The 15,526-nt window shown below is 38.2% G+C and overlaps 1 long non-coding RNA gene across 2 annotated transcripts; it reads left to right on the forward strand.

The window, feature by feature from the left end:
- LOC110268127 lies at positions 7,425 to 14,648 on the forward strand. Of its 2 annotated transcripts, none has more exons than XR_002356200.1 (2): positions 7,425 to 7,474; positions 14,573 to 14,648. It is a non-coding gene; the product is annotated as an uncharacterized LOC110268127 (long non-coding RNA). The 2 variants fall into 2 exon arrangements; XR_002356199.1 differs by lacking the exon at positions 7,425 to 7,474 and adding an exon at positions 14,309 to 14,492.

Consider the following 15,526-nt stretch of genomic DNA (forward strand, 5'->3'; position numbering starts at 1 on the left):
GGTTTAGATAACAGACGCGCTCGTCGGCATCTGGGAGGACGAGCTCGTACCGCCCCTCCTCATCACCGCCACCACAAATCGCCCCCTGATCACGGAGCCGTTGAAGATCGTCCTCCGTCATCCGTGACGGAACGCCCCACACATCGCTAGTCACCCAAGTATAGCGAGCGGGGACGCCCCTGGAAGGGGCTATCGGGGCACCCACACCCTCATTTCTCCGCCGGTGCATACCTAAAACAGGGAGGAGCACCACCATCAGCCTACTAACCCTATACAGAAGCAAGACAAAACCTACTGCCACTATCAACCCACACGGCGGTGCTCAACCCCTTCGAAGACTCGAAAACCACCCCCCAAAACACAAAACACGGTCCAAAAATGAAAGAAAAAAGGAAACAGGCAGAACAATACATGACAGAAATAGAACAAACAGATACACCATAAAATAAGAAAAAGCGAAAAAGACCAACCTGATAAATGCAAAAAGTGAGCCTGGAAAGAGCTTGAGAAGAAGAGACAGCAGCAGCACCAAAAGAAATCCACAGAAGGAAGAAGAATTTTTTCAAACGAGAAAACAAAAGAAAATGAAGTAATAGAGGGAAGTGAAGTAATAGAGGGAAGAGAAGCGGAAAGCCAAAAAATGGTTTCGAAAAGGGGCAAAAAAGACGCAAATATCCCTGAACAATAAAATAGCACACAGGGGCAATAGAGGAAAAATGCCCAAAAAACGTCCCCTCGTAATAAATGCCCCCTTGGAAAAAGAAACCAATAAAGTACGCCTCGAAAAACACAACAGGCACGTTGGGTACAGAAGAGTCGCGTAAAACGGCCAAGCAAAAACCTCGCCACGACCCCAAGAAAGATCAGGCCGACACGACAAACTGACCTAAACTCGCGGTCGAAGCTACATCCTCTAGCGACAAACCGACCTAACCCACGGTCGAAACCACACCTCCCAGCGACAGGCCGATCTCACTCGCCCTCCTGCTGCGGGGGCAATTGTTACGGATCCGGCCCACGGATCCCGGACCCAGGATCGAACCCAATCCCGGTTTTCCGGGTCCAACCCGCCTCACTCTTCTAGAAGGCCCGAAACCGGCCCTCTAGAAACTCCCAACCGACTTTCGAATTCAAATGTCTCCCTTATCTTAGCCAAACAAGATAAGATAAGATAACTACCATCACCTATAAATAGAGGACCCAGGTCCCTTCAGGTATTCATTCATTCCACACCTTTTACACCTCTCAGATCCATTCTGACTTGAGCGTCGGAGTGTCTTTGTAGGTACCTCCCCCCATCGTTCCAACCACGCGACCCGGTCTTCGCCTCGACCCGCAGGTTCCCGACCCATCCTTCAACCCGTACCAGAGACATCTTGTACACGCATCAATTATAATTTTTGTATTTTTTTATTTTTGGTTTTGTTTATTTTTATGTTGCCATATTTTTTCACAATTTTATTTTAGGGCAAGTTAACGAAATAAATTGTTTGGAAACCAATATTACCAGATTAAACAATGCTATTTACACACACACACACACACACACACACACACACACACACACACACACACACACACACACACACACACATATATATATAATCCCAGCCACCCCCACTTTAACACAGCATGCATTCTCCATTTTCAAAACACTGGTCCAGCTGCTAAAATCTCTTCAGTGAGTTTATTGTCCTTGCCAATCTTGTAATTGGTGAATGTCTCAAGATTCCTCTGAAACAACTCAGTAAGCTTCAAGAGTGTCTCATTATAGGCCTTTTTGTCTGGTGGCCACTGGAGAATACATAAATAAAAACAAAATGTTAAATTTAAAGACATTGGCAAATGATAGAAAAAGAAAAGTGTTAATAGAGTTGAAGAAAAACTACTAACAGTGTTAATAGGATCAAGAGTTTGTATTGAATCAACAACCATAGCATGGGGGGAAAGAAGCTGAGCTTTCCTCAATATGTCTTGAAAACATGAAATAAATTAAGATAAAAAAGCATATAAGTATCTAGACTTCACCATACAGTTCTCGCAAGTTAAGGCTATTACATGAAATAATCGCTTAATAGGACCCAGACAATAACTTCAATAAAATTCCATGTATAAAACAGAAAATAATATAGTAAGAAGAATGCTAGCAACAAAACTAATCAGAAGAAATCCATATTTAATAAAATCCATATTTTGCTCAAAACTAATCAGAAGAAATCAGAGTTAAAAATTATTAAATAATTTGACATATTTGACTAAATTGTGATCTAATCGTTTTTAACTATTAACTTCACATAAACACAACTGTACGTAAGTTTCTATCTTTAATTTTTTATATTGTCAATATAAATGATTTTTATGTAGACAAATAATTGTGATATTAATAAAAATAACTAATTTTTAAATTTGTTACTTAAAAAGTCATTTAATCCTATAAAAATTTTTACATCTTGAATAAATCAAAATTAAACTCTAATAAATACAGCATGGCTACTTTCATATCAACTAAAGTAAAGGCTCCAATTAATAAACCTAAGGTCCATAACTGTAGGTTACCATTAATTGGTGGTGGTTGGATTTCGACATTTTTGGCAGAAACTATTTTCTTGTTTTTATTAGTAACTTAGTTTCATTCCAAACTATAATGTTAAGATTTCAAAACAAGAAATAAAACACGTTATGAAATCACTGGCGGTCAAAATTGGTTATCAACAGCAACTTAGGGATAGTTATTTGTGCCACAATTATGGAATAGTAAGTTTTTCCCATAGAAAAATCATGTCTGCACCACTTTTTGTATACATTTCTTTTATTTTATGGTATAAATAAAAACAAAACTATCTTTTCTCAATTTTTATTAATTACTAATTTGCTTAAGGCTCTGTCACATGACACAAAACAAAATAAATGCAACCAAATTAGAGGTTAACTGACTCTAAACCCAAAGCACAGTTACAAATCAAATGTTAAACTTCAGTGCCCATACCAAGAAAATCAAATATTATCCCAAACTACAATACCAGGATGCAAGAAAGAAACCCAATAAAAGCTAACCTCTTCACCAGATACATATAAAACTCGAGATGCTTAGCCTTCACTGCAACCCTTTGCTATCATTGCTGCCATCTTCCAATCAAATTGTCACAATAATAGAAAGCATTAGTGTAAGAACCGCGACTAATTAACCACCTTAATTAGGTAATTAATATTGCCCAAATTAGGTTCTAAAAATTTAGAGTGAGAATTTGAGGATTTAAATATAATTTTTAGATTCAGTAGGTTTTTCTGAGTCAGAAAATGTATTTTCGGCGAAAGACCGAGAAAGACTGCGAATCGGCAGTTGAATCAGTCGAACCGGTTCAAGTCTACCCGATACTGTGTGAGAAAAATTTAAAACAGTCAAAAACCTTAGAAAAATATTAGAAGTCGAAAATCGGGCATTAATTTTAAAGGTTTGGCCCAAAGTTGGGCAAAACGGGCTAAAACCGCTAACAGGTTGGACCGGGCCCAAGCCCAACATATATAAAGCCACTTAAGTGGCAAACTTAGCCATTCTCACCCATTTCTAGCAGCAACAACGTGAAATAGAAGAGAGGAGAGGTGAGGGTTTTATTCACTATTCATCTTCTCCTTCTTTCTCTTATAACTTGAGCTACAAAGTTCCGATTCGCATGCCATCAGTTGCTATGCAAAGCTCTCGTCAAGCTCTTCGATTTCATCCAAACAAAATGGTAAGGGATTTCCAATTTCTTGCCCAGTTCTTCCTTCCATTACAGATTCAGTTTTTGGCTATGGTGAATGAATGGTTATTGTGATTTTGATTATTTAGGTACACTCTAGCACTTGATTATTATTGGATTTTGTCCCAATCATCATTGGGTAAGGTGAGCCTACTTGATCTCTTGTGGATTTGTGTATATATGAAACCCTAGGTTGATTAGTTATAATTTGTGTGTACATAGCTTGATTATTGTGAGTTTGGAAGCCTTTGGAGTTGAGTTGATGCTTGTTGAAGTTGATTGGTAGCTTGGATTGTGTTGGAAAGCTTAATTTGCATTCAATTGGGATTTTGGTTTATATTGGAAATCCGCCAAGGTGTGATTTTGGTTTCCTCTATGTAGTATATAATATTCATGGACACTTAGGCTAGTGATCTATAGGATAAGTTTGATTTGATGTAGTTATTGATGATGGTTGGTTGATGATGTATGATGAATTGAATTTGTTAATGGTGATAAGTAATAATGTGGAGGTATGATGTTTGATGAATTTGAATATATATATATATATATATATTTTGTTGGCTATTGAAAATTAGCATGAATGAGGGTGATAAGGAGAATTTATAGTGATGGAATGATGATTGATGAATGTGTTGATGGAGGATTAATTTTAATATTATGTATAATTGATGTTGATGGTTGAGAATAGTAAAATGTGATGGAAAAATTGTATAAATGGTAAATAGTGACCCAAGAGGGTAGATTGTGCTGTAAATGGAAGTTTGGTATTGTTTTGGTTGGATGTGGTTTGTGAAAGTTGGTAAAGTGAGTATTTGTAAAATTTTGGTAAAAAGGGGATTTTGGTGAACTTTCTCTGATAATAACTTTTGCCTCGGCTTGAATAATCTATTGAAATTGGTTTAGAATTAAATTTTTTTGAAAACTCTTCCAATTGATATAAAGTTTGTAAAATTTGGATTTTTGTAGAGGAAGTTGTGATCATTCAAAGTTTGGTGTTGAAAATCTGAAATTTTGTAAAGTTGCAGAATTTTGTGATTTCTGGTATGTGCGCACGCACACCTCTGCGAAATTTTACATCTGTGCGCACGCACAGACCTATGCGTACGCACACGCAAAGGAAGGCAAACTGTTTAGAGTGCTAGCATAGCTTGTGTGCGCACATACCCAATGAATGTTTACAACTTGTGCGTATGCACATCCCTGTGCGCATGCACATGTTGGGAAGGTCAGTCTGTTGGGGGCGCTAGCACAGCTTGTGCAAGCGAACAGACTTGTGAACTTTTGTACTTGTGCATACACACCTCTCTATGTGCGTACGCACACGTTTTAAAACTTTTCCTGGGTGTGCGCACGCACACCCCTGTGCGGACGCACACGCCCTATTTTTCAAACTTAAATTTTGTTTTCAACCATTTCACCTTCCCAACAAAATTGTAAGCTTCTGTGACACCATTTTAGGACTCTTGGGCCTAGTTTTGGGCATTTAAAACATGGGAAAGAACCTAAGGGATTTAGTTGATATTATTTTAAAAAGTTAGAAAACGTAGGCTTAGGTTTCTGGTGCACTAAGGATGGGTTGATGGCGTGTGAAGGTAGACTGGTATGTGAAATGAGAACTGACGAACTGTTGAGTTCAGAACTGAAATGTGAAATGACAGTGGTTGAGATGAGTCGAGGACTCTGAATGAGATGATGGATCCATGTTATACTAAAAATGTTTTTCTGAAAACCACTGAGGTACTGATTTATACTGAGATTACGAGACACTATGCGCCTGGCAGGAACGGTGGTTAATCCCGCATGTCGAGGTAGTGGCTACTGAGATTATGAGACGTTGTGTGCCTGGCTGGGACAGTGGTTAATCCTGCCTATCGAGGTAGCGACGGCGGCATAAGGACGGTGGTTAATCCCGCTTACGTTGAGATGTGAGGTCTGTGGCAAGAGTTTCCCACTTGCATCCCTTCGGATCACTAGAGTGTAAAGGCACAAAAACCTGGACGGTGTTTTGAGCACTATATCTCGGGGTTTCCCAATTATGATTCTGAAGGGCGACATCTCCATGGAGGTGTGTCGGGTTGGCAGTTGAACCGACAATGTGATATCACAGCCAATAGGACAGACATTCATCATGTGTATTTTCTATCTGTTTGTTTGCTTTGCCGACTTGCAATTGTATGCCTAATTGCTTACTTGAATTACTTGCCTTATATGCTTCTACTTGTGTTTTACTTGCATTGTAATTAATTGTGATTTCTGCTCGGATTGAGGAGGTTTGGAAGGCGGTGGCAATGGGATCGGATGGAAGATAGGTTGGTGAAGGCTGTGGGACAGCGGAGACTGTTAGAATAGAAAATCCTTTAAGAAAGATTACCCCTCTTTCGTATTATGTATACTTTACTATTTTAGTATGCTCTAAGATGAATCTTGTGATGGATATGAAGTCTAGGATTGCCTCTTGCATCCTGGGGTCTTATATCTTACATCACTGGGCACTGTTACCATACTGAGAACCTCCAGTTCTCATACCATATTCTGTTGTTGTTTTTCAGATGCAGGTCGCAACCCACCTTGGTGAGTTGCTTTGATGGTGACAGAAGCGGAGGATCATGGATACTTTTTGGAGTCCTTTTGATTTTTCAATACCCCTAACCCTAATTTAAAAAAAAAATGAAATCCTAATCCTTTCATCCCAATAGCCGAACCACTACCCTGCCTTCCCTTCACCCACAGACAATACACAACAAATAATTACACAGACATAGTGAAACAAGGAGGAAAGAAAGAAAGGGTTAGGAGGAAAATGGGAAGGAGTGGAAAGAGGGGAGGAACGGCGCCGGCGAGGAGCCACTATTGCCACCGCCTATCGCCGCCGCCACGTCGTCGCTGAGTCTTGGAGGGAGGCCATGCCTTGATCGGTCGCTATCGATTCACCACGAGCCGCCATCGCAGGTCAGGTCCGAGGCGAGGGAAAGAAGGCCGCGAGGAGAGAGAGCCGTCGCCGTTCCGTGGGGCCGTGTCATCGCCGCTGTCAAGACCTTCTTTGCCGCCGTCCTTGGTGTTCACGAACAGAGAATGGCGTTGCTGTCACTGACGTTAGAGCTGCCACGAAGGAGAGGAAAGGACGCTGCTTCACGCGTTGCCGACGAGCGCGAAGAGGAGGAGCTGTGTCCGCGCCACTGCCGTTTGAGGGGCTGTGTTTCGTCGCCGTTGAGCTGCTCTGCTTCACCGTGGCTGAGCTCCGCTACTCCTTGTTCTTTGGGCTGGTGGGGTTGCTACGGGAATCACTGCCTTCGTCGATCCTTCTTCGCTGATGCATCTTCTCTCTATTGCCATCAGGGTTGCTGCTACCGCCATTAAGAGAGCCGCCGCTGGGAGGAGCCGAATAGGGAGATGAGGCGCGAGAGAGAGCGAGAGAGAGCTGTCGTGGGATTGCTGTCGCCACCGCGTGGCTGGGCTCGCCATGGTGGAAGGTTGTCGTCGCGAGTGTCGCTGTCAGAGGAGGGAACCGCGCCGCCGTGCCTGGCCGCCGGAAAACGCCACTGCCGTCGCCGAAAAAGCACTGCCGGTAAGGGTTTTAAGTCCGGTTTCTGTCCTTTCGAAATTTTGAGAAGATTATATACACTGCGTGGTTGTACAGCTGCTGATTCGGGCCACCGCTGTCACTCAAAAATTATTGACGGAGCTGCTGCCGGGCCGATTTGGAATTGCGGCTACTTCGCTTTGTTATTTTAGTAAGTAATTTCTGTTTCGAAAGTCCTGTGTTAGTGTTCTATTCCATGTAATAAATTAATTCAGATGTTAATGGTTCTTGGAGTTAGAATCTGAGTTTATTGGTGGCGTTTGGAGCTGTTTCTGCTTTTGAGAGAGCAAGTGGAGCCGAGTTTTCGGGTTGAGGCGAAAAGAACTCTGTGAGGCGTTTGAGCTATGGTTTTGCGTATTGAGGTAGGGGCCTTTTCAGAAAACTACATTTTATCAATTAGAATTATTATATATGGATATTGACGTGAGAAAATGTATCTTTGAGTGATTGTATAAGTCTTATGTAATTGTTGATTGTCTTGGTTGAATATGAATGCTTGATTGGCTGGGTTGTTGTTCAGTTTTGTGAAACGGACAGTTCTTGAAATACTTCTCTAAAGTTAATTTATAAAAGCTTGAAATCGAGTTTATTCTGTTAAAAATTGATTTGAATTTGATTTGGTATTCTTGAAATCTGAACACGATGCATCTTTGGAAACAACTTGATTTTGAATTGATTTGGTTTTGGACCCCTTGAAGGGGGTTGCGAAATGGTTTGGTTGGGACCCGAAAAAGGGTGGCAAAGTCCAAGTTTTAGGGGAGATGTTGCCGAAATTCCTATCAAATCCGAGTCTTTAATTGAAATGTTATTTGGGGAATTATGAGTTTAATGCCTTTACTATTTTACTTGGAGGATTGTGAATTTAAGACTTTTATTGTCTTCACTTGGATCAATTATGAAAGCGATGAAGCTATGTTTTGAAAAGAATTATTGAAAAGAGAATTATGACTTCTTCTTGTTTCCTAAGAAAAATAGTATGTCTTTGGGTGTAAGTCATTCGAAAGAGAAATATGTGTTAAGGCTATTTTAAAGGTGAAAAGGGTTATGTTTTTCTTTATTTAACTTAAATATTGTCACTTGGAGGAGTTTTTGTGACTTTAAAAGAATCTGGGTTTCGATTGACAAATCTCATTTTTGACGTTTTAGATAAGTTTTAAAGTATCCTTTGAATTCTGGTTTAGCAAAACAAAAACGATTTTTCGAGCCGTTGGAAACGCTTCAGATTTTATCAAGGGGGTTGAAATTGGTTTTTGGTTCAAGTGAACAAAGTGGTTTTGAAAATGTGGTTGGAGTAAGTGACTACACGACTCAGCTTGGTTTAAATTCTACTTTTATCACTCGAATCAAGAATTTAAGACTTTACAGATTTTAAATGAATTTGAGAAAATGAGTTATGTTATTCTTCCCTAAAGTCTTGAGACTTGGTTGAGGAATTTCATTACCGAATCCTATATTAGGATGAAAGACTTTGAACCCTTCAAAGGAGATTTTAATTTGGCCTGGTTTTGGAAGTTTTGGAAAGAGGATGTCGAGGGTGGCTTTGTTTTAAAAAGGGAACCTACTTTGAGTAAAAGTGGCTTATGAGCCTGAGATGATTTGAGGAATGGGAACTTTAAAGTCAAGACTGAAAAGAATTGATTTTGATTTCAAAGTGAAGTGAATTGAGAAAAAGTGATTCATGGCCTGAATGATGATTTTATGAATTTGATGATGTTGAATGGTGGAAGTGCTATTTTGTTGTGAGCCGGAATGGCTGTGTATGATAATGAATTATGGTTGATTGCGAAATATGTTATGAGCCGGATGGCTGACTATGAATCATGAATTTAAGTCAGATGGCTGAGATGAATATTGAATTATGGCTGAGAATAAATGCATATATGCTGAGTTATTGAGATTGTGATTGTTGCACTTCCACTTATCTGAGATACGAGTTTCTCTGGGTAGAAACAGTGGCTAGCCACCACGTGCTCCAGGTTGAAACTCGATACTCCGCTGACCCTATGTCGTAAGTATGGCCGGGCACTGTGAAAGTTCCAGATGAGCTCGCCCCCGTGAATATACACCAGTGAGGGTGTTGGATGTGAATTATGATTATGATTGTGAATAACTCGAGTTGGGAATGCATGACAGAGGGACAGTCCAATGGTTAGCTACCAGGACTTGTCGGGTTGGCTTTATAATTGACAGATGATATCATCAGCCACTAGAACAGGCATTCATCATATGCATCTATGTTACATTGTTTGGGTGTGCATATTGTACTTGGTTTGCCTTTGTGATTAATTGTGGTTAACTGCTAATTGTTCTACTTGAAGTAATTGTTTGTTTGTACTTGAACTTTCCTACTTATGTTTGCGATTGGGATTTTGTTGGACTGTGGTGACTGGTTGTTATTTGGATTGTTTGGGCCTAGAGTCGTGGTTGATCACGAGGTGGGCCGAAGGTCATGTTTGGTTGATGTTTCTGGTTTGGAAAAGTATGAAAAACTAATTTGGTTCAGCATAGATAAACCTTTTTGAGAGGCTTTTGAATTTTTTTTAGAAAAGAACAGTTCCTCTTTCAGAAAAGATTTCAATTTTTTCCTTTATAGTAAACCTTTGCTTTTGAAAAGATGCATAGGGCGTTTATTAATCACTGTAATGATTTTATCTCGCGTATCCTATTATAGTAATTCTGCAACCCTATAGTGAGAACCCTTTTGAGGATGATGTTCTCACTCCCTTACAGATCTCTTTTCAGGTTACAGACGACAAAGTTCAAAAGATATTATTTATTTCTGTCAGACGGTATTATTTTATTGTTTTAGTATTGATGTTTCCCTCGCCTTTAACGTTGCAAGCTTTGTAAGAGGGATAGGATTTTTATATGAGATGCTTGTATATTGCAGTTTAAAGTTTTAAACAGGCTCATATTTTAGTATTGAATATTATAAGAGTCATCGTAATACCCGACTATCAGAGTGGCGTAGCCGGAAGCGTGACATTTTGTTAGTTAGGGTGTTACATTATGGTATCAGAGCGGTCTTTCCTGTAGAGCCTGAGGAATGGACTGACTATGCTTCAATTGCATACTCTGAGCGTTTGTCATGTAATAGGTCTTGTTCGGATAATAAGAATTAGAGCTTTATGCACATGACGGTCTATTGATTAATGCCATTAGTCTTGCGTTGCATAATTCCTCATATTAAGTTTGGCCAGCTTAATACTAGTGAATTATGTATAAGAAAGCACTAATGGGTTGTCGTAGACGATATACGAGCAATAGGTAACGCGATTTGCGGGTTTTGGGAACGTTAGAAACTATTTCTCGAGGTTATTTAGTTATGTGTCTTGAATTCTATTCGAGTCGACTTGTTCTTTCATAGCTTAACTTGAAGTTCTTGTTCGCTAATCCTCTTGAAAAGTAGTTTGATTTTTCAACTATATTCCTCTATTCATATGCATTCTTGTTTGATTCTAATTGCATATGCTTGTTTGAAATCCTTGTTGTATCTATCTTTCTCTGTTTAAAATCTTCTTCTTGATTCATGTGTTCTTTGATATACTTTTGAACTGTCTTGATATGCTGTGCCCTTTAAGTCCTTGTTCCGAGTCTATTCTTAAAGAAATTGTGATTCAGTTTTTCTCCTATTTGACAGTAATTACAACCAATTTTGAAATTGTATAAAATTGTTGTTGATTCGGTATACACTTATTTATATGTGAAGCTTTGAAAATTCCTTATACAGTTTACAACTATTTATTTGTAGTACCTCGCCTGCACTTCTACTGGTTTATGGAGCTGCACTTACTTAAAATACAATTTGACTTTCTAGCAATTTTACTATAGTTCCAATGCACATCTTTATTTGATTATGTATTTTGGTATTTTTCAAAATTCTGGGAAGAAAGGATTTTTCGCTTTTATTCCGGTTGATTTTTGTTGATAAACTTTACCTAATTTATTTTTAGCTTGAGTTTGGTTTAGCATACCAAATTGTTTATGCCATTGTTCTTTTGAAAATGTTGGACTCATAGCTTTCTTCTTATGAATGGACTCATTCTTTCTTCAGCTTTTCATCTCCATGAATGTCATACTTGATTCCGTTTTAATTATTCTTCTACCTCTTGTGAGCACTACAATCAATCTTAGCTTCCCTTCTCTTGTGGATCCGATTCTTATGTGAGTCAGTTTGATTCGTTTTCAATTAGTGCATCGTTTATCCTCTCATTGTCTCTACCAAAGTTCTTAGCCAAAGATTTATCCTTGAGAAATTACTAATGATTGAGTTGTCTTTTCCTATGACTTTTGTATTCTTTTGGATCAATTGAGAGCTTGTTTGACGTCTCATGCCTAGTGGATCTTGTTTGAACTATCTTGATTTAAGATCCTTTCTTGTATGGCTTGACTCTATTTTAAGTACATCCTAATCATCTTGAATATCCTTATGAGATGGTAATTTCAAGTATACTTTTGGAGTCTTGTTTCGAACTTTTTTTGAAGTTTTGAATTCTCTTTGAAGAAGTTCTAAACTAAATTTACTTTTCTGTTGCCTGATTGTAACTGAAACCATTGTTCAATTTTGACAAAGTTAATTTAAAGTTGGCATGCGCTATTTTAAATGAAGTTTTGAAGAGCTTCCTTGTTTAGTGGAAACCTGTCCGTTTGTTACGTACCACTTATTTCGTTTACCAATTTATAAGCAAACTTTTACCTCGGACTTTCTTTTCTAAATAGAGTTTAACTTTCTCTTTTGTCCTTGCTAAAATTTTTATACACGCTTGTTTGAATATCGACTTTGGAAATTTTTGAACAAGCATTTGATTTCTCTTCCGAGTTTTATGATTGCTTTTGGTTAGGTTGTGCACCTAACTATCTTTCTAAAATATTTGAGAAAATATTTTAGCTCTTAGCCAAACCTGTGTACATGTTTTTTTAAAACTCCACATAATCTACCTCAACATGAAATCGTATTAAAGCAAAGCCACGTTTATGCTTTTGTTACTCTCTTGAAGAATGTTTGTTGCTTAACTTTTCTTTTAGACTGCGAAGTGATTTTTCCGCAAATTTTCGATTCTTTTATGAACAATGTATTCGGAAGTATTTTTAATCATACTCTTGAGTTCTGTAAGCCTTGTCTTAGGTTTGAGATATTCTTTTCTGTAAACCTCATACTTCTTCGACTCAGCTGGAATTTGTTTCAAACTAATACGCTGAGTTTTCTTTTTATTGGTCCTATTGAATTTCTTTGACCCAAGGGTTATCTTTGAAGTTGTCAATCGATTTATTTCTAGCAAACTTCATTGCTTGAGTATCTTTATTTACCTGGAATTGTATACAGTCTTCCAAATCTATGAGTACTATCCTTGACAATTGTCTCTCCTTTCTAAATCTTGTATCCTTCTAAGTAGACTCGAGAATTGCTTTGATGTCACGTGCGATCTGTAGATGTACTGGCACGATGCGTTAGTTTTTAAAGACGTGATATGTGTATATGGGAGGTGAAGCGGTAGGTGTACCACGTTATGAGTTGTGGGTGTTTTGTTCATTGCGAATGGGTTTGCGGGTGTTAGGCTTATGATCGGCTATGGAGATTGTAAAGTGTTTGATGGAGTTGGGAGGCTGAAGTTCTGAAGTGGGCAAGAGATCTATGAGAGGACATTATAGTCGTTGTTTTCATACCAACCTGTTTTGGTAGCCTCTATATCACATTAATTACCACTTCGTTTTGTGAACGCCTATCTTGATTTGCACCCTATTCTGTTACCTCGAGTTTTTGTAAAGCCTTGAGATCATATGACCTTGTGCATCGAGCCTATCTAGTATCTTCTGCTTTACACCATACTTTATCCATATATTTAAATCTTAGGGTTATTCGATATTTGAGCATTTATACATATATGCTAAGACTTCTTACTTTTCAAAAGTATTTGAGGGAACTAAGACTATGTATTATCTTATGTATTACTTTAATTTTCGAGGACAAATTTTTATAAGGTGGGTAGAATGTAAGACCCAGAACTTTTGAAAAGTCTTATTATGATCAAGTCTTAAATCATATAGTTATTTATAGTCTTAATTTCAGAAATTATTTTATTAAAGATAATTAAAGCAAGTTTTGATTAATTTAATTTGAAATAAATTAAGATTATTATCCAATTTTACAATTATTGGATTATTTTCTATATTTAATTATAAAGGTGGTAGTTATGAAATAATAAAAATTTTATATGATTCGGACTAAATAATTAATATTTTAAAATATTAATATTGCTGTTTTGGAAAATAAAGAAATTGATTATATTATTTCCAATTTTTGGATTTGAGCATTTTATTGGAAATAATTTGTAAAATCGATGAACAAATAGTATTTTTATACATTATTATTATTGGATTAAAATTTATTTCCAATTACTATATTATCCCTATTTTTATTTAAAATTACTAAAATGCTCTTAACCCTAATTTTCAAAAAAAAAAAATGAAATCCTAATCCTTTCATCCCAGCAGCCGAACCCCTACCCTGCCTTCCCTTCAACCACGGACAACACACATACAAACAAACAATTACACAAACACAGTGAAACAAGGAGGAAAGAAAGAAAGGGTTAGGAGGAAAACGGAAAGGAGAGGAAAGAGGGGAGGAACGGCGTCAGCAAGGAGCCATTATCGCTGCCGCCACGTCGTCGCTGAGTCTTGGAGGGAGGCCATGCCTTGATCGGTCGCTATCGATTCACCACGAGCCGCCGTTGCAGGTCAGGTCCGAGGCGAGGGAGAGAAGGCCGCGAGGAGAGGGAGCCGTCGCCGTTCCGTGGGGCTGTGTCGTCGCCACTATCAAGACCTTCTTTGCCGCCATCCTTGGGGTTCACAAACAGAGAATGGCGTTGCTATCATCGACGCTAGAGCCGTGGTGGAAGGTTGTCGCCATGAATGTCGCTGTCAGAGGAGGGAACCGCACTGCCGTGCCTGGTCACCGGAAAACGCCACTGCCGTCGATGGATAAAGCAATGCCGGTAAGAGTTTTAAGTCTGGTTTCTGTCCTTTCAAAATTTCGGGAAGATTATTGACACTGCGTGGTTGTACAACTGCTATTATCAGAGATTCGGGCCGCCGCTGTCACTCAAAATTATTGACGGAGCTTCTGCGAGGCCAATTTGGAGTTATGGCTGCTTCGCTTTATTATTTCAGTAAGTAATTTCTGTTTTGAAAGTCCTCGGTTAGTGTTCTATTCCGTGTAATAAAGTAATTGCGATGTTAATGGTTCTAGGAATTAGAATCCGAGTTTATTGGTGGCGTTTGGAGCTGTTTCTGCTTTTGAAAGAGCAAGTGGAGCCGAGTTGTTGGTTGCCGTCAATTCGGGTTGAGGCGAAAAGAACTCTGTGAGGTGTTTGGGCTGTGGTTTTGCGTATTGAGATAGGGGCTTTTTCAGAAAATCACATTTTATGAATTAGAATTATTATATATGGATATTGACGTGAGAAAATGTATCTTTGAGTGATTGTATAAGTCTTATGTAATTGTTGATTGTCTTGGTTGAATATGAATGCTTGATTGGCTGGGTTGTTGTTTAGTTTTGTGAAACGGACAGTTCTTGAAATACTTCTCTAAAGTTAATTTATAAAAGCTTGAAATCGAGTTTATTCTGTTAAAAATTGATTTGAATTTGATTTGGTATTCTTGAAACCTGAACACGATGCATCTTTGGAAACAACTTGATTTTGAATTGATTTGGTTTTGGACCCCTTGAAGGGGGTTGCAAAATGGTTTGGTTGGGACCCGGAAAAGGGTGGCGAAGTCCAAGTTTTAGGGAAGATGTTGCCAAAATTCCTATAAAATCTTAGTCTTTAATTGAAATGTTATTTGGAAAATTATGAGTTTAATGCCTTTACTATTTTACTTGGAGGATTGTGAATTTAAGACTTTTATTGTCTTCACTTGGATCAATTATGAAAGCGATGAAGCTATGTTTTGAAAAGAATTATTGAAAAGAGAATTATGACTTCTTCTTATTTCCTAAGAAAAATAGTATGTCTTTGGGTGTAAGTCATTCGAAAGAGAATTATGCGTTAAGGCTATTTTAAAGGTGAAAAGGGTTATGTTTTTCTTTATTTAACTTAAAGATTGTCACTTGGAGAAGTTTTTTGTAACTTTAAAAGAATATGGGTTTCAATTGACAAATCTCATTTTTGACGTTTTAGATAAGTTTTAAAGTATCCTTTGA

This window comes from Arachis ipaensis, chromosome B10, assembly GCF_000816755.2.
Source record: "Arachis ipaensis cultivar K30076 chromosome B10, Araip1.1, whole genome shotgun sequence".
NCBI lineage: Eukaryota > Viridiplantae > Streptophyta > Magnoliopsida > Fabales > Fabaceae > Arachis > Arachis ipaensis.